Source organism: Anabrus simplex, chromosome 2, assembly GCF_040414725.1.
Source record: "Anabrus simplex isolate iqAnaSimp1 chromosome 2, ASM4041472v1, whole genome shotgun sequence".
NCBI lineage: Eukaryota > Metazoa > Arthropoda > Insecta > Orthoptera > Tettigoniidae > Anabrus > Anabrus simplex.
Window position 1 is genome coordinate 90760238 of NC_090266.1, and position 18855 is coordinate 90779092.

Below are 18855 nucleotides of genomic sequence, written 5' to 3' on the forward strand. Positions count from 1 at the left end.
GTTAAATGCCCACCGCTACGTGCAGCATGTGCTGCGGCCGGTGGCACTCCCGTACCTTCAGGGGCTGCCCAATGCTCTGTTTCAGCAGGATAATGCCCGCCCACACACTGCTCGCATCTCCCAACAGGCTCTACGAGGTGTACAGATGCTTCCGTGGCCAGCGTACTCTCCGGATCTCTCACCAATCGAACACGTGTGGGATCTCATTGGACGCCGTTTGCAAACTCTGCCCCAGCCTCGTATGGACGACCAACTGTGGCAAATGGTTGACAGAGAATGGAGAACCATCCCTCAGGACACCATCTGCACTCTTATTGACTCTGTACCTCGACGTGTTTCTGCGTGCATCGCCGCTCGCAGTGGTCCTACATCCTACTGGGTCGATGCCGTGCGCATTGTGTAACCTGCATATCGGTTTGAAATAAACCTCAATTATTCGTCCATGCCGTCACTGTTTTTTTCCCCAACTTTCATCCCTTTCGAACCACTCCTTCTTGGTGTTGCATTTGCTCTGTCAGTCAGTGTATGAGCATTTCATTGACGATGAACAGGGCAAACTTATTGCAGAGCAAATTAATCTGTATGCTCAGCAGTCAATACAAGCTAGTATGCTAGTATAGGAACAGCTAAAATGAAAAGACGAAGCAAGGAGAGGGATTGAGTTCCTACTTCAGGGTATAATTCAAAAGCCGAAGCTATCTCATTATTTTTTACGAAATAGATTGTTTGCTACGCCTGTGTTTTATGAGACCATGTCCGAGAAACTTTCTTTCTTCTCCTGAAATTTTTACATTTCTCAGATAATGAGGCTAACAATCGCAAGTATCCCCAAAACTCTACAAAGTGAAGCCAGTTCTAGACATTCTTGTATCAAAATTAAAATTTCCTATTTGCCAGATGATCATCTGTCGATTAACGAAAGATTACTCCTTTGGAAAGATCGCTTGGGGTGGAAAATGTACATTCCGAAGAAGAAGGCTTGTTTCTTGATGGAATCTTTTAAATTATGTGAGACTAAAACAGGATATGTGTGGATTATCCTGTGGTACACAGGCAAGGAAACTGAGCTAGTAGGCCCTAAATGAGGTTTGTAAGGTAAATATGTCTCAGTATACCAAGCCCTCGAAAGTTGTGTTTGCTCTAGCCAAACCTCTTCTAAAAAAGGGATACCTCATAGCTCTAGATAATTATTAGAGTAGCCCGGAACTCTTCAATCAGCTCAATGAGTTTCGGACAGACGCTGTCGGTACTGTAAAATCTAACAGAAAAAATCTTCCGAAGGACTTCATGGGGAAAAAGTTGAAAAAAAGGGGAGGTGGCTTTTGCCTATAAAAACAAACTCATCGCCTTGAAATGGTAAGACAAGAGAGACGTCTACATGCTGAGTACATGACACTGAAATGTGCACTGTTCTAAACAATAAAGGAGAAACCAAAGAGAAGCCGGTCGTATGTATTGAGTACAATGACTCAATGGGAGGCGTGGACTTATCGGACCAGTGTATCGTGACATACAGTATGGTGAGAAAAAGACTGAAGAAATATTACCACAAGATTTTTAGACACCTACTGGACATAACAGTGTTCAATGCTTTCGTGATATACAAGAAACACGGCAGTAAATTCACTCAGCTGGAGTTTCGTATTCAAATTGTGCAGAAACTATTTCAGAAGTATGCGAACGTTACCCCTAACGCAGCCTTGCCAATTCGATAAGCGAGACCCGCACCCGTTGACTTGTCAACTCAATTCTCGGGAAGGATTTTTCCAGATTTCAATCCAGCCTCAAAATCAAGACTGCACGCAAATAAGAGCTGCGTGGTTCGCATGGCGAAGTATTGTAGTATTGTTGTGTAGTATGCAATGTCGCTTTGTGCCCCTCTCCTTGCTTCAGGCTATACCATACAGCTGAAGTATCAGCACTGCAAATGTGCCAGCGAGTCTCAGGTTCCATGCTCGGGGAATTTGAAAAGATTGTAGTCTACACTCTGTGACCGCTGTATAATCTGTGTGCCGGTAACTATCAGTGACCATCCTGAAATAGTTTTATTCAATTTTTTCTGCAGTCATTTGTTATAGCTATTCAGTGTAAATAATTAGTGTAAATAGTGTTGAACAGTGTAGTGTACTTTTGTGTAATGTGGTGACAAAATAGTGACGAATGAACTCGTGGATTACTCGCTGCCCTCTACAATGGCAAGTTATAGGCCTACATGGCGAGTATATTTTTCTATTTTATTTCAGGAAAATGTGATATTTGAGTGAATGTGTCTCTATTATTTGGAGTATTTCATAATTTTTCATTTGTGTGTTATGCATTTCAATGATGAATTAATATAAGCAACACAAATAATACTCCGAATCGGAGTATATATGAAATGATACATATGCAATTTTTGCACTGACACTGGATTAATTGAAAAATCGTTTTAATTGTAAATAATAAGGTTATTTACACTGCAAAGTATAATTTTTTAAAATTTTTTTTTACAAGTTGCTTTATGTCGCACCGACACAGATAGGTCTTGTAGCGACAATGGGACAGGAAAGGGCTAGGAGTGGGAAGGAAGTGGCTGTGGCCTTAGCTAAGGTACAGCCCCCGCATTTGCTGGTGTGAAAATGGGAAACCACGGAAAACCATCTTCAGGGCTGCCGGCAGTGGAGTTTGAATCCATAGTCTCCCGAATACTGGATACTGGCCGCACTTAAGCGACTGCAGCTATCAAGCTCGGTACGTATAATTTTACGGTAAGTTTAACATAATAAAATATTTAAGCGGGAGTAGGTTGGCAAAAACTATTTCTTTTTTGAATAAAATTTTTTTCGGAAAAATGATTCCCCACTACGCAGGAATTTCTTGTTTATGACCTCCCCACTTAACGGGTTAAACTTTGCAAGTGTTCAGTCTAATCAAGTTTGGTAGTTTTGCTTTTGGAAAGGAGGGTATGATTAATGGTGGAGAGTATGTTGGATGAAGAACAGTGTGATTTCAGACCACAGAGGGGCTGTCAGGACCTTATTTTCAGTATGCGTAGAGCAACTGCAGTAAGTGCAAAATACTATGGCAGGAACAGAATTATATTTATGTTTTCAATCACCAATCAATCAATCAATACTGATCTGCATTTAGGGCAGTAGCCCAGGTGGCAGATTCCCTATCTGTTGCTTTCCCGGCCTTTTCTTATGTGATTGCAAAGAAATTGGAAATTTACTGAACATCTCCCTTGGTAAGTTATTTCAATCCCTAACTCCCCTTCCTATAAACAAATATTTGCCCCAATTTGTCCTCTTGAATTCCAACTTTATCTTCATATTGTGATCTTTCCTACTTTTAAAGACACCACTCAAACTCATTCGTCTACTGATGTCCCCCCATGCCATCTCTCCACTGACAGCTCGGAACATACCACCTAATGGAAATTCTAAGTTCCCATAGAGGGAACTAGATATATTTCCACCAATAGAGCATATAAAAAATGAGATCAAAAATTAGATATAGGTTTTTTCCAGCGTTTGCTGTATTAACCAGCGTTTCGTCTTAGGTCTGACACTAGACTCGTCAGAGTGGGATGTGTCAGACCCTACCCACTGACACTGGGGTGCATGCAGGTGAACTTATCAGAAGCCTAATTAAGAAGCACAGTCTGATAACTGCATACGGGATATAAAACTCCACAAGGAATTAATGCCCGCCTAGCAATTCCAAATGGAAATTCTAAGTTCCCATAGAGGGAACTATATATATTTCCACCAATAGAGCATATAAAAAAATCAAATAAAAAATTAGATGTAGGGTTTTTCTGGCGTTTGCTCTATTAACCAGCGTTAATCACTCGTGTCTGACACATCCCACTCTGACGAGTCTAGTGTCAGACCAAAGACGAAACGCTGGTTAATAGAGCAAACGCCGGAAGAACCCTACATCTAATTTTTGATCTGACATACCACCTAGTCAAGCAGCTCGTCTCCTTTCTCCCAAGTCTCCCCAGCCCAAACTTAACAACATTTTTGAAATGCTACTCTTTGGACGGAAATCACCCAGAACAAATCGAGCTGCTTTTCTTTGGATTTTTTCCAGTTCCTGAATCAAGTAATCTTAGTGAGGATCCCATACACTGAAACCATACTCTAGTTGGGGCCTCAGCTGAGACAAATATGCTCTCTCCTTTACATCCTTACTACAACCCCTAAATACTCTCATAACCATGTGCAGAGATCTGTACCCTTTATTTACAATCCCACTTACATGATTACCCCAATGAAGATCTTTCATTATATTAATACCTAGGTATTTACAACGATCCCCAAAGGAAACTTCCACCCCATCAATGCAGTAATTAAAACTGAGAGGACCTTTCCTATTTGTGAAACTCACAACCTGACTTTTTTCCCCATTTATCATCATACCATTGCCTACTGTCCATCTCACAACATTATCAAGGTCATTTTGCAGTTGCTCACAATCTTGTAACTTATTTATTACTCTGTACAAAATAACATCATCTGCAAAAAGCCTTATCTCTGAATCCACTTCTTTACACGTATCATTGATATATATATATATATATAAGAACACATAAGGGTCCAATAATACTGCCTTGAGGAATTCCCCTCTGAATTATTACAGGGAAAGGTAAAGCTTCACCTACTTAATTCTCCAAGATCTATTTTCTAGAAACAGACCCACCCATTCAGTCACTCTTTCGTCAAGTCCAATTGCACTCATTTTTGCCAGTAGTCTTCCATGATCTACCCTATCAAATGTCTTAGACAGGTCAATTGCGATACAGTCCAACTGACCTCCTGAATACAGGATATCTGCTATATCTTGCTGGAATCCAACAAGTTGGGCTTCAGTGGAATAACCTTTCCTAAACCCAAACTGCCTTCTATCAAACCAGTTATTAATTTTGCAAACATGCCTTATATAATCAGAAAGAATGCTTTCCCAAAGCTTACATGCAATGCATGTCAAACTGACTGGCCTGTAATTTTCAGCTTTATGTCTATCACCCTTTCCTTGATATAGAGGGGCTACTATAGCAATTCTCCATTCATTTGGTAAAGTTCCTTCATGCAAACAATAATCAAACAAGTACTTCAGATATAGTACTCTATCCCAACCCATTGTCTTTAGTATATCCTCTGAAACCTTATCAATTCCAGCTGCTTTTCTAGTTTTCAACTTTTGTATCTTACTGTAGATGTCACTGCTGTCCTAGGTAAATTTTAATACTTCTTCAGTATTAGTCACCTCCTCTATCTGGACATTATCCTTGCAACAAACAATCTTTACATCCTGCTGACTGAATAGTTCTGCCTTTTGAAGATCCTTGCATACACATTTCCCTTGTTCATTAATGATTCCTGGAATATCCTTGTTGGAACCTGTTTCTGCCTTAAAGTACCTATACATACTCTTCCATTTTTTACTAAAATTTGTACGGCCACCAATTATGCTTGCCATCATGTTACCCTTAGCTGACTTCTCTGCTAGATTCAATTTCCTAGTAAGTTCCCTTCAATTTCCTCTTACTTCCACAGCCATTTCTAACTCTATTTCTTTCCAACCTGCACCTCCGTCTTAGTCTCTTTACTTCTCTGTTATAATATAGTGGTTCTTTACCATTCCTTACCACCTTTAAATGTACAAACCTATTTTCACATTCATCAACAATTGCTTTAAACCCATCCCAGAGTCTGTTTACATTTTTATTTACCATTTTCCAGCGATCATAGTTACTAATTAAAAACTCACTCATGCCTGTTTTATCAGCCATATGGTACTGCCTAACAGTCCTACTTTTAAGACCTTCCTTTCTTTCACATTTATTTTTAATTACCATAAAAACATCTTCATGATCACCAATACCATCTATTACTTCGGTTTCTCTGTATAGCTCATCTGGTTTTACTAACACCACATCTAGAAGATTCTTCCCTCTAGTTGGTTCCATCACTTTCTGAATCAGGTGCCCTTCCCATATTAACTTATTTGCCATTTGTTGGTCATGCCTCCGTTTGTTCGCATTACCTTCCCAATTGAAATTTGGTAAATTGAGGTCACCCGCTACAATCACGTTCCTTTCCTTATCGTTTCCCACATAGCTGATTATCTTATCAAATAATTCTGAATCAGCATCTGCGCTACCCTCTCCTGGTCTGTACACTCCAAAGACATCAAGTTGTCTATTATCCTTAGAGATGAGCCTTACCCCTAGAATTTCGTGTTTGTCATGTTTAACTTTTTCGTAGCTTACAAATTCTTCTTTCACCAGAATGAATACTCCCCCTCCTACCATTCCTATCCTATCTCTACGATACGCCCTCCAGTTCCGTGAGAAAATTTCTGCATCCATTATGTCATTTCTCAGCCATGATTCAACTCCTTTTACAATATCTGGTAAGTATATGTCTATTAAATTACTTAATTATATTCCTTTCTTTACAATACTTCTACAGTTGAGCACTAACATTTTTATGTCATCCCTACTTGATTTCCAGTTCCCTGAACACTGCTCCCTAGGCCACCCTGTTTCCCTGAATGTATCTCCCTATAACCCTTCTAAACAAATTCCCTAACTTATATGTACCACTGCGGTTTAAGTGAAGGCCATCTGAGTGCAGATCTCTATCTCCTACCCACCCATTAGGATCTAGAAATCTCACTCCCAGTTTCCCACATACCCACTCCATAATCTCATTTAAATCCCCAATCACCTTCCAGTCGGTATCCCTCCCACACAGTATTCCACTAATAACAATCTCCGCTTCCTTAAACTTTACCCGTGCTGCATTTACCAGGTCCCACACATCTCCAACTATGTTGGTACTTATACCTGCTTGTCTTACGTTGTTAGTACCAACGTGAAACACTACCACCTTCTCCTTTCCCTCCTCCTTCTCTTCTACTTTCCTTAACATCTGCCTTAACCTAATTCATGGATAACATTCTACTCTGGTACCCTTTCCTCCACACACTTTCCCGACATGTCTAACGATGGAATCCGCAATGACCAGAGCCTCAACCCTACCCACCTCATTTGATCCCCCTCGCCTTCTGGTCAGTCCTATCTTTGTAGCTCTAGAGAAGGCATGTGACTGTGTACTAAGGGAAGAGCTGTTAGCCACACTGGGGTAAGTCGTTAATGGCAATCAAAAGGAATTTTCACTGACTGCTGGGACGAGCTGCAGTGAGATGCTAGAATAAGTTCTTGGTTCAGATACATGGGTCAGATACAAATGGAATGTTTCACCTTTGTTGTTCGTAGTACACATACGAAGCGTGTTTTTTAAGTAAGGTCCGTTTTGTTGTAGACACTAGTGATTCGCGCGCATATCGCAACAAGCACATGCATCATGTACCGGCACGCCTCGGGAACAACTGTGATCAGTTTCAGCTATGTAGATAACCTGTACGGTTCTGTTCTGTGCTTTCAAAATGTTTAAGACTATCAACTCGCCTGCCGCGTGTGAGGTTTGGTCAGTGATACGGTTTTTGTCAGCAAGGAACCTGTCTGCTGCAGAAATTCATCAACAGATTTGCGAAGTGTACGTTGATACTGTTACGAGTGAAAGCAAAGTGGGTAAATGGGTACGACAATTCAAGGATGGCCGTGACAACGTCCATGATGAGGACCGCTCCGGTCGCCCTTCTTTGATTACAGACGATTTGGTGGCTGCAGTTGAAGCAAAGATTCGTGAGAACAGGCGCTTCAAAATAACAGGTCTCTCAAATGAATATCCTGACGTATTGAGGTCAGTGCTTTACAACATTGTTTCTGAACACCTAAAGTTTAGGAAACTGTGCTCCTGTTGGGTCATGAAACTCCTAAGAGAGGACCACAAAAACCAAAGATTTGAGTGTGCGATGAAGTTCTTGACTCGTTATGACGAAGAAGGTGACGGCTTCTTGAGTCAGATCGTAACTGGAAACGAAACGTGGGTTTCGTATATCATGCCCGAATCGAAGCAACAGAGCATGGAATGGAGACACACACACACTCGCCTGTAAAGGTGAAGGCCAAACAGACTCTGTCCCAGCGCAAAATCATTGCGTCGGGTGTTTTGGGATAGGCATGGTGTTTTGTTGGTCGACTTCATGCAACGAGGAACCACTAAAAATGCAGAAGCATACTGCCAAACCCTGAGAAAGCTACGCAGAGCAATTCAAAACAAAAGACGCGGCATGCTGACAAAGGGAATTGTCCTTCTCCATGACAATGCAAGACCTCACACTGCAGGTCAGACCCGCGATTTATTGGACAGTTTTGGCTGGGAAGTTTTAGACCACCCACCCTACAGTCCTGATATTGCACCGAGCGATTACCATCTGTTCCTCCATCTCAAACATCACGTCAGTGGCAACCATTACAATCACAAAGTTTATACAAGGAGTAATTTTAATATCACCTATTCAATACAAATTTATTCCACATAGTGTGGTTAAATACACATGGAAATTATCAGAAATTTGAAGTACACGTTTCGCCCACTATTTATTGGGCATCATCAGCCTCAGTGGGCGAAACATGTACTTCAAATTTCTGATAATTTCCATGTGTATTTAACCACACTATGTGGAATAAATTTGTAGTGAATAGGTGGTATTAAAATTACTCCTTGTATAAACTTTGTGATCAGCTATTTTTCAATACGGAACAATGACGAGAATAATGGTTTGTAACCATTACAATGATGACGATGACGTGAAAACGGCAGTGAACTCTTGGTTATTGGAGCAGGCGGCAAGTTTCTATGAAGAGGATACTTTAAAATTGGTTACGAGGTATGATAAGTGTTTGAACAAAATTTGGCAACTATGTCGAAAAATAGAATGACGTATGTACTTTCTGAAAATAAATTTACTTTTTGAAATAACCTTTCGTATTTTCAAATGGACCTTACTTAAAAAACACGCCTCGTAGATAACTTACAAGGTGTAAAATGGAAGGGAGGGATTCAGTTGAGTGGTAATGTAGTAAACAGCTTGGCCTGTGCCAACAACAGTTTTAATGGCAGACTGTGCTGAAAGTGTTCAGTCTAATACCTTGGTGCTTTAACCCAATTGACTCTCATTTAAATACCCCTGCGTGTCCCACTGACTCAGATTTAAATCCCAGTGGAGAATCTGTTTGTGCAGCACAATGGAAAATATATTGTTAAAAGAAAACTATATAAGATATTAACATGAAATTTTGTCATAAGGTGAACGACTACATGTATTCACCTAAATTGATGTTCTTGTGTGATAGATTAGTTGTGGAAGCCTGGCGTGAAGGTTTTGCTCATCATCACTCTCCGAGTCACTAGTGATATATACATTTCCTGACTCATTAACACTATTTAAACTCAACAATTCCTCACACAAATTATCATCATCTAATTCCTGAAGATCTTCACTTACACTATCGTTGGAATCACTATCTAAAACACTGTTAATTAATTTCACTAATTCTTCATGTTCAGAAACGCGCGCTGCTAGTTGCCATATTGACTACTGGCTTCAAAGGAATTTGAAATATTTCCGAGTCACCCTATACACGTAGTGTGACGGTCAAACAAGGGGAAACAAGGGGAAACTTCGACATACCCTCCTGTCAACCAACTAGTATACGAAGATCTTAATGCAAGAGCCATCTCTTACAAACTGAGTGGACTACAGAAAGATATCTGAGCATTGGCAATGCGCGGGCCCAACTCGTCATCCGAGTTGTAGGCCATGTGCGCACAAGCGGGTGTGCCTCGTCATCCGAGTTCATTGGGTTAAAAGAGGTGCGCCAGGCTGAGTGGCCCAGACGGTTGAGGCACTGGCCTTCTGAACCCAACATGGCAGGTTCGATCCTGGCTCAGTGCGGTGGTATTTGACGGTGCTCAAATATGTCAGCTTTGTGTCGGTAGATTTACTGGCACGTAAAAGAACTCTGCGGGACTAATTTCTGCCAACTTGGCATCTCCGAAAATCGTAAATGTAGTTAGTGTGACGTAAAGCAAATAACATTATTATTATTATTATTATTATTATTATTATTATTATTATTATTATTAAAAGAGGTGCAGGGAGTTCAATATGAAGATTAGCATCTCCACTAAAGCAGTGAGCTCCCATTTACCATCAATGGTATTCTGAAGGAAAGGAGCAAGTTCTTCGATGAAACTATAATTACAGTGGTCTGTTTTCAGACCAACTTTGCAGTACAGGAGAGATATACAGGTGGACTCAGAACATCTTAATCATAAGAAGTAACAGACATGAAATTGCAGAGAATGATTCTGGCTACAAACGGTGGGAGCTATAGCAGGATACTCATGATGGTGATGCTTGTTATTTAAAGGGGACTAACATCTAGGTCATTGGCCCCTAATGGTACGATATAAGACTAAATGCAATGAAAATTTAAAAGTACAAAGTTCATACACTGACCAGAATTCAAAACGTGATAATGATGAATGAATGGATGAATATGAATTTAAAACAGTCAGTGGATCCAACCCACAATTCCTCACCTTCCCAGAAACTATATTACAGAATTGATGCTTTTTGTCTAAAGAGGTTCAATATCCAAGTCAATGGTCCCTCATAATGGCACTTATTGCTGGTAAAGTAGAACCATGGTATTTCCCAGTTGCTCTACTAATCAAAGGTCGTAAACTCACAGTGTTCCAAACAGTATGGTACTAGTCGCAAGTATTGTACATTGTATTGTACCTGTGGCGCCATTCGTAGGCAATGCAAACCTATCGTGTACCTCACATAGGTGTACAAATCACAGGGACCCGTACCATCCCATGGAGTTCCTCACATAGTGGGTACAAATCACAGGCAACGCAGACGAACAGTGTCGCTCATATAGTGGTACTAGCCACAGGCAACCCCCAGACCCATGGTGTTTCTCACATAATGATAAAAATTACAGGCAATGTAAGCCTGTGATATTCCGCATATGTACTAATCACAGGTACTCGAAACCCACAGTGAACCGCTCTCTGCTGCTACTAATCACTGTGTACCTAACATAGCGGTACTACTCGCAAGTAAAGGCGACCCATGGCTTTCCCCTCATGATGGTACCAATCAAAAGTAGTTTCATGGTTCTAATTCCATCATGCCTAGGTTGCCCCTTTTGGTTGCCTCTTACGACAGGCAGTGGATACCGCGGTGTACTCTTCGTCTGCGTCCCCCAATCACAAGGGATAGCAGGGTAGGCCTACTCAAATTAAGGATACAGGTCTAACAGCTAACTTAGGAATAAACTCTAGGGATAAACGGTACATATAAACAGCTTTTGGTGATGGGACCGTCTGAGGTGAGTGGAGAAGGATAGATTATCTAAAGTCTGCATTATGAAAGAAGAACAGTAATAGCTGTCATCCGCTCGAGAGTGTGGTATCGTAAGGATATGAGCGGAAGCAAACATTTCCATCGCAACAGAGGGCCATGTTGCGTCTTAGTCAAGAATGGGATGAACTGCGTTACCTGATTGTATTCCTCCACCTCACTTTAAAAATAAAATAAAAAATTACTGATTACCATGTAATATGGACCACAATGTGTTTTCAAAATGGTTACAGGGACAATTGCTGCCCAACATCCCTGAACACAGCATTATTATAACAGACAGTGCTCCTTACCACACAGTTCAGGTAGACAAGGCACCGACAACTTTTAAGTATGATGCTGGATACATTGAAATAGCTCTCCCGTCAAAATATCCCTTGTGACAGCAGTATGACTAAGGGAATCCTCCTCAACCTTATACAGGAGCACAAGCTTGAAACCATGTAGGCCTTACCACATGGAAGAACCAGCAAGAAAGCATGGCCATGAGATCATTAGGCTCCCCCCAAATAATTGCCAATTCAATTCAATGGAAATGGTATGGGGTCAAGTAAAAGGTTATGGTGCCCGGCATAACAAAACTTCCACACACCATGAGGTTAAGAACCTTACCGTTGAAGCCATCAGAGAAGCGACTCCAGAAACTGGAAGTATGTTGTGCTTACAGTGCAACAACAACTGCAAGTGGCTATAAAATAAATATTCATACTTTATGATGGGGTGGATAAATTCTAAATTTCCCTGGGAAAAAATCCTGACCCAGTTCATATACAAATGACAAAAAGGAGGAGGCTATAGGAATAAAGCGAATAAAGCAGCAGCAGTGATTAGGTATGTTTCATTCATTATTTATTAATTTTTTACTACATTCTAATTTTGCATTATCGAACAGTGTTGGTTAGATGCTAAGATTACCTATCACAGTGGCAACAGTGCACTGTCTTATATGCTCCCTTTAATAGTTCTTCTCTATCATAATATAGACTTTAGGGAAATAATGGACATGGGCATAGATGGTAAAAGAATTAGGCAGAGGGAAATCAAGAGGATTGTGCATACACTTAGTTAATACGAACAGGCTTTCACACGAAACACATGAAGGCATGGATGTGGATTTTCTCCCCCCCGCCCTATTGGCCTAATGCATAGCACAACTCCTGTACGTTTACACTAACAATGACATAAGAAATGCCTGGTATTAAAATGAGAAACCACAGACAACCAAGTTTTGCACCCAACATCTTCCAAAAGCTTGCTATGTGCTTCACGTCGTACCGACACATATAAGTATTATGGCGACGATGGGAAGGGATGGCGCAGGAGTGGGAAGGAAGCTGCCGTGGCCTAAATTAAGGTACAGCCCCAGCATTTGCCTGGTGTGAAAATGGGAAACCACGTAAAACCATCTTCAGGGCTGCCGACAGTGGGATTCAACCCACTATCTCCCGGATGCAAGCTCACACCTACACAAATCTAACCGCACGGACAACTCGCCCGGTACCCTCCCAAAAGCAACCTAACCTTTAAAGCATAACCAACCTGTGCAGTTTTGGGTATGTCTCTTCTCCTGTTATCATTCAAACCCTGTGAGTAATGAGCTATGACGAAACTACAAAAAACGCCATGAACTACAGGAGGAGGAACGAAGTGCCAATCATACAGATTGGATGAGCACCATATTACCCACAATAGCCCATCAATATATATATATATATTTTTTTTTTTGCTATTTGCTTTACGTCGCACTGACACAGATAGGTCTTATGGCGACGATGGGATAGGAAAGACCTAGGAGTTGGAAGGAAGCGGCCGTGGCCTTAATTATGGTACAGGCCCGGCATTTGCCTGGTGTGAAAATAGGAAACCACGGAAAACCAACTTCAAGGCTGCCGACAGTGGGACTCGAACCCACTATCTCCCGATTACTGGATACTGGCCGCACTTGAGCGACTGCAGCTATCGAGCTCGGTGCCCATCAATATAATACCCTCTACTTTTCAGGATAGAAGTAGGAAACTAACATAGGGTAGTTTTATCCTAAATCATGACATACAAAGGAAACTCCAGTGAAATGTACCGTAGTTCGTTAGTACCCACCATGAAAAAATAAGTAACAAAAGGATCAAACAGCATTTTGCTACCCGACAGAAATTCAATGTTCAAATCATCAGTATATGCAACAGGAGCGTTAATGGTTGGAGCGGATTTCTGTTAGAGCGAGCTTCCTATAAAAATTGACGTCCGAGGCTGCAAAAACCACCTCAGTCCTCCTTCTGAGAAACCATTTTTATGTAGAATAAACTAATACATTAATTTGAATATAGGTACTGCGTCTAACTACGTAACTAACCTTTAAAAATTATATTCCGCTCTCTTCCCGCTTTACCACGAAAGGAAACAATTTGCTTGCAGATAAGTATCCTTCCTGAGCTATCTGCTTAAAAGGAAAACATAAAACAAAACCGTATGGGTAACAAGGACTCAATTCCTTCTCACAACATATAGAAAACCCTCATGCGTGTAACATCAACCACACAGCATGGGTAGCATTCAACAAGTGGCGAGGTGATCAGACTTTTTAACTTCTTCTTCTGCTTGGTAATTCTTGGGGCTCTACCTTCACTTGTTTCCTCACGAGCGTGTGCACAGGTGTGCCACTAAAAGCACAATGAATTTCTCCAATGGATGATCTATTTCGGGCAGATCTTTCCAAAATATTATAAAATTATACAAAAAATCGATCATGGCTTGCCCGGGTCAGGACCGCGAGGTTTGTTGTAGAATACGTACCGCACTGATAGATATTGCTGAAGTTAAAATATATACTCAGTATAGGTTTGACATTTTATCAAACAATTATTTGGTAAATTGGGAGGAAAAATGATGGCGTTCCTATCTAGCGGATATGAAATGAGTGAATTTCTTAAAGCATTTATGATGGTAATTTTCAGATGTCAATTACAAAACGTTTAATTATACACTTATTTCACTGCAAGGGACCCCGGGATATGGCAGAAGAGGATCTGATAGTTTTACAAGTATATATTTTATTCACTGTAATTTCAGATGCTGTTCACAAAATGAGCGGGTAGGAATAACAGATTAGCCATTTGTTAAAGAAAAAAAGCATTGAATCCTTTATTTGGCATTAAACAACAAGTGAAATAGGCTTTGTCGTAATATATTATAATATGCAGATATTTTCCAAATACAGTAAATTAAACGAACTTTCTTCGATAGTAAAACTATATACCTACACCTCAAAAAATCTTAGATCAAATCAAATCAAAATCAAAATCTCTTTATTTGCAAATGAGGTGTCTACCTCGGTCGCAAATGGCACACTAAAATACATTATTGTCAGCACTAAATTTTCAATTAACAAGAGAAGAAGAAAATGTTCCTAGAATACAATATAAAACAATTTACGCTAACAATTTTTTTTATATTAAACACACAACACATCCTTTATAAATTTATATTGTTTACAAAATTCTACCTATAATATCTCCTGTACTTACAAACATAGTCAACTCATATACAGTATGCGGAATTACTTCAAATAATACTATACAACTGGTATAAGATTAAAATTTACATTGCATTTATTTACTAATTTATTTTTCACCCATTATGGAACTTAAGTAGCATAACGACCTGCTGCGCCTTAACTAGAGCCCCTTTTGCCACCTCATTTCAGAGTTCCTGAAGGCCCATCACAGCTACCGTAGCGGTCCCAGGGCCCTCGAAGTCCCCACTGTACTTCACCCCTACAGGCAATCCCCTACTTCGGCTGTCCAAACTCCATAGACCAGGGGATGGAATTAATTTATTCACACACATATTTTATTTACAATAACCTGCACTGGTCGAATGCCCTCTAACATTTCATTTATTTTCACTGTTGCTATTTATACTCTTCTTGAATATCTGTACAGATTTTGGAAGAAAATCAAACACTACCCATGGTAAACTGTTCCACTCCTTCACGCCCTTCCCAATGAATAAACTTCTGTATCAATATAAATTTATGCTCTGTAAAAACTACATTATTATGCTCAATGAAATTGACAGATATTCCAGTAACAAGAAATTAATTAACGGCAATATTGTAAAAAAATCAATCGGTGGTGCAGTCATAGGGTTTTCAATTCACGCTTTGAATCCTGGTAACATCTGACAAAGGATCTCGTCCAGTTCAATGGCTTTCAAACGAAATCAGAACATCAAAAATGTATTAAATGTATCGTCGATGAATCCAGTTATTCATAGTGCATTTTAATAACTAGATATACATTGTGACCACCTCGTGGTGGTGGGGAGGGACCGGGTTCGATTGTCGGCCAGGCCAGGGATTTTTACCTGGATTTCAGGGCTGGTTCGAAGTGCACTCAGCCTTTGTGATTACAATTGAGGAGCTAACTGACGGTAAGATAGCGGCCCCGGTCTAGAATAACGGCCGAGAGAATTATTCGTGCTGACCACACGTCACCTCATAATCTGCAGGCCTTCGGGCTGAGCAGCGTTCACTTGGTAGGCAAAGGTCCTTCACGGGCTGTTATGCCACGGATTTTTTATTTTTAGTTTTAGATATACATTATATTTAAGCAAATACGGTGGAAGATATCACCCTTTCTGAAGATATTGGAACCAAGTAATTAACACTCAAAGTTAGTGTAGACCAGTCCAGTCCTCTACAACGCACTCGGCAGTGGAGTACCATGGAATTACCAACAACATTTTATAAAGACGTCGCTCAGGGGTGTATTTGGCCGATTTAGGCGGCCAAAAATCGATGTAATGAACTTCACTGTATACCGGGATGGAAGAAATACACAACGTAGCACATGGCTATTCGTTTGTCGTGATTCAGTAGGATGCATCAACAGACCATGCAGTCAAGAGTGGCGGCTCGTGGCTGAAAAGTATGGGGAAGAGCTATAACCCGTTTTGTTTCGAGCGACAGATTTAGGAACTACGTGTTGTTTTCGAAGGTTTTGTATTCGTACCTCGTACCTGTGACTGGCGGAGTTTCCAGCACGTGACCAAAAAGTATACAGACCGGAGCGCTGTGTAACGTCATAGCGCGGCAACCATGTGGCTGCCTTTGCTCTACAATGCAAAGTAGACGTAAGATCTGACCGGGTGACTAATAATTATGTCGAGGAGAGCTGGACATTTTGTCGTGTTTTCATTTACGACGCACAGCTGTTTACTGACGTTAGAAACCGAAAAATGTATAATACCAACTGAAGGAAAAGCCTATTTAAACGTACATTTTCATTGAACTGTACAATATAGAGTCTAGCATTTTCCTTCAGGGCATCAGAGATCGTATTTTGGTTTCTTTCCAAAGTCTTCAAATCTAGCAGGCATTTTATACGTTCTGTAGAGTCTGGGTGCTTATGTAAGGAACGTGTTATGTTCAAAGGGGCTGAAAATCCTTCTTTAATTCAAACGTTATTTTTATTGCTAAAAAGCAAGCAGGGAAAACAAAGCAACTTCTGTAGAGCTGGAGGGGAGCACAACCATGGAAATTCCTTCAACCACCATCATTTGAAACTAAGATTGTAAGATTTACCGGAATGTTTCACTTCTTTTGTAGCACAAATTTGCATTGATTCAGTAGGGCGACCAAAACGTAGAACCGCATTCTGATCTTCGTTTCTCCAACGTGAAAATGGTGTTTCTAATAAAATACACACTATGTCATAAACAGGATACATGTTAAAATAAAACAGCACAACACTTCGAATGAACCACGATGCGTAAGTACTCGTGCATCACACAAGATGACGCAGGGAAGACGAAACATTCCGATATTCCGGCAACATCACTTACATATTCCGCTATGAGGAAAGTACGCGGGTGATGTTACGGTCGTCGTGGCAACCACCAAGACCAAGCGGCACTTGGGAGATAGAGCCAGCTGCTGAATCTCTCGTCTTAACTCAAGTTCACGCGCCGTACATTGGGTGGCCGACAGCCGGCGCTTTCGTGAGTTCCCCTGGTTCTCATCAGGTGATGCCAGTTCTTGGTGCTCCAAACGCCGTACAAAAAATTTTCTTTCCCTAAAACCGGCAAATGTCATAAGAAAAATAAATTTGAAAAGCATTCATTCTGGTAAAAATAAATGAAGTGGCACTTCGTCTACTTCACCTGAACAGCCACGCCTGGCAGTCAAGGACAGTGTATCGCTTGAAGGGCACGTAGCTCATCGCAGTGCACGGTTTTCACGTTAATATTTAAACGTATGTTTCAAAACTTTTGGTTAATATTGTAGTTATACTTCTCCGTCCTTCCCGACATTTATTTTCAGATTCACAGAAAATGGGACGTTTCTACTGTACTAGTCTGTAACAATTAGCCGTACTATCTCGTTCTTTAAGCTGATATATTCTCATGAAGTAATTTGGAGAAAATAAGTATTTTTGCCAATAGATTATATTTGATCAGTGTTGTTTTAATTTTGTCTCAGAGTCATATGGCGTTAAGATAATGACTCGAAGGTACTTATTTAACATGATGCAGCGGAAAAATTTATCGGATTTGAACGGGAAACTGGTATTTGGGGAAAGTGGTATCTTGTCTATTGAGAACTACTTGATGAACAAAAATATATTTTCGCCGTTCGAGTGTGAAATGAAAAGAATATCGACCACAGCATACAAAAAGAAAGACCGCTTTATGAAAAAACACAGTGTTTGACTTGAAGGAACACTCACGTTTTCTAAGGTAGTGACTAGACCAGGACGACCAACGAAAACGTTTGAAGAATTAAGTGTCACTAGTAAACGGAGAAGAGCGGAACAGTTGCGTAAGTCTACAGAAATGGCAGCACTGAGTTATTCTGCTCAGGTTAAGTTAGGAAGTAGTGGAGAACGAGATATGTCCAAAATATTGAAGGAAATTTCGACTTCCTCAATACGAGCCAGTAAATAAAAGCGTGCTTTCCATACAGCACAGAAAGAAGGAAAGGGGTAAAGAGAGAGAAGAAAGAAGGGATCCTTCACTTCGAAAGGTGAAGTAACGGACGAAGAAAAGCAACGGCCACGAGGGGCGTGAAAATGAAAGACTCCCTAGGCCTCGAATGCTCTAATACCGTCAGGGTCAGAAAAGAACAAGAGTTGACCAAGGGAGGTCGGACAGGTTAGACGAAAGTGAGGAGCCTGGCACAAGTAAGTGGAAGTAATGCCAAGACACAGCTAAGAGCTCCGTGGTGGCCAATCCACACTCCCAAGTTGAGAGCCCCTTGGGCCCCTTTTAGTCGCCTCTTACGACAGGCTGGGGATACGGCGGGTGTATTCTACATGTGCGTCTCCCACCCGCAGGGGGTAGTGTGGTTGGTCCGCGAGAGGCATTTCATTTCCCTCAAGTCCGCCGGCAAGCCGGTTAGGACCCCCCTATCCGCCACCTGGGATGCGCCACGTGGAAGTATCACCTCTCCCCCTGCTACGCCAGCGTAGTAGGTTCGTGGCCTCAGGATTGATAGACAGACAGACAGACAGACAGACAGAC

At 40.9% G+C, this 18855-nt stretch overlaps 1 protein-coding gene across 1 annotated transcript in view; it reads right to left on the reverse strand.

Annotated features, from left to right (window-relative positions):
• LOC136863424 (stress-induced-phosphoprotein 1) overlaps positions 1-13863 on the reverse strand; it is a 153916-nt gene extending 140053 nt beyond the window's left edge. Inside the window, exon 1 of the mRNA XM_068225942.1 lies at positions 13688-13863. The gene's annotated coding sequence lies outside the window, so the exon portion shown is untranslated. The remainder of the gene's footprint in view (positions 1-13687) is intronic.
• Positions 13864-18855: the final 4992 nt, after the last annotated feature.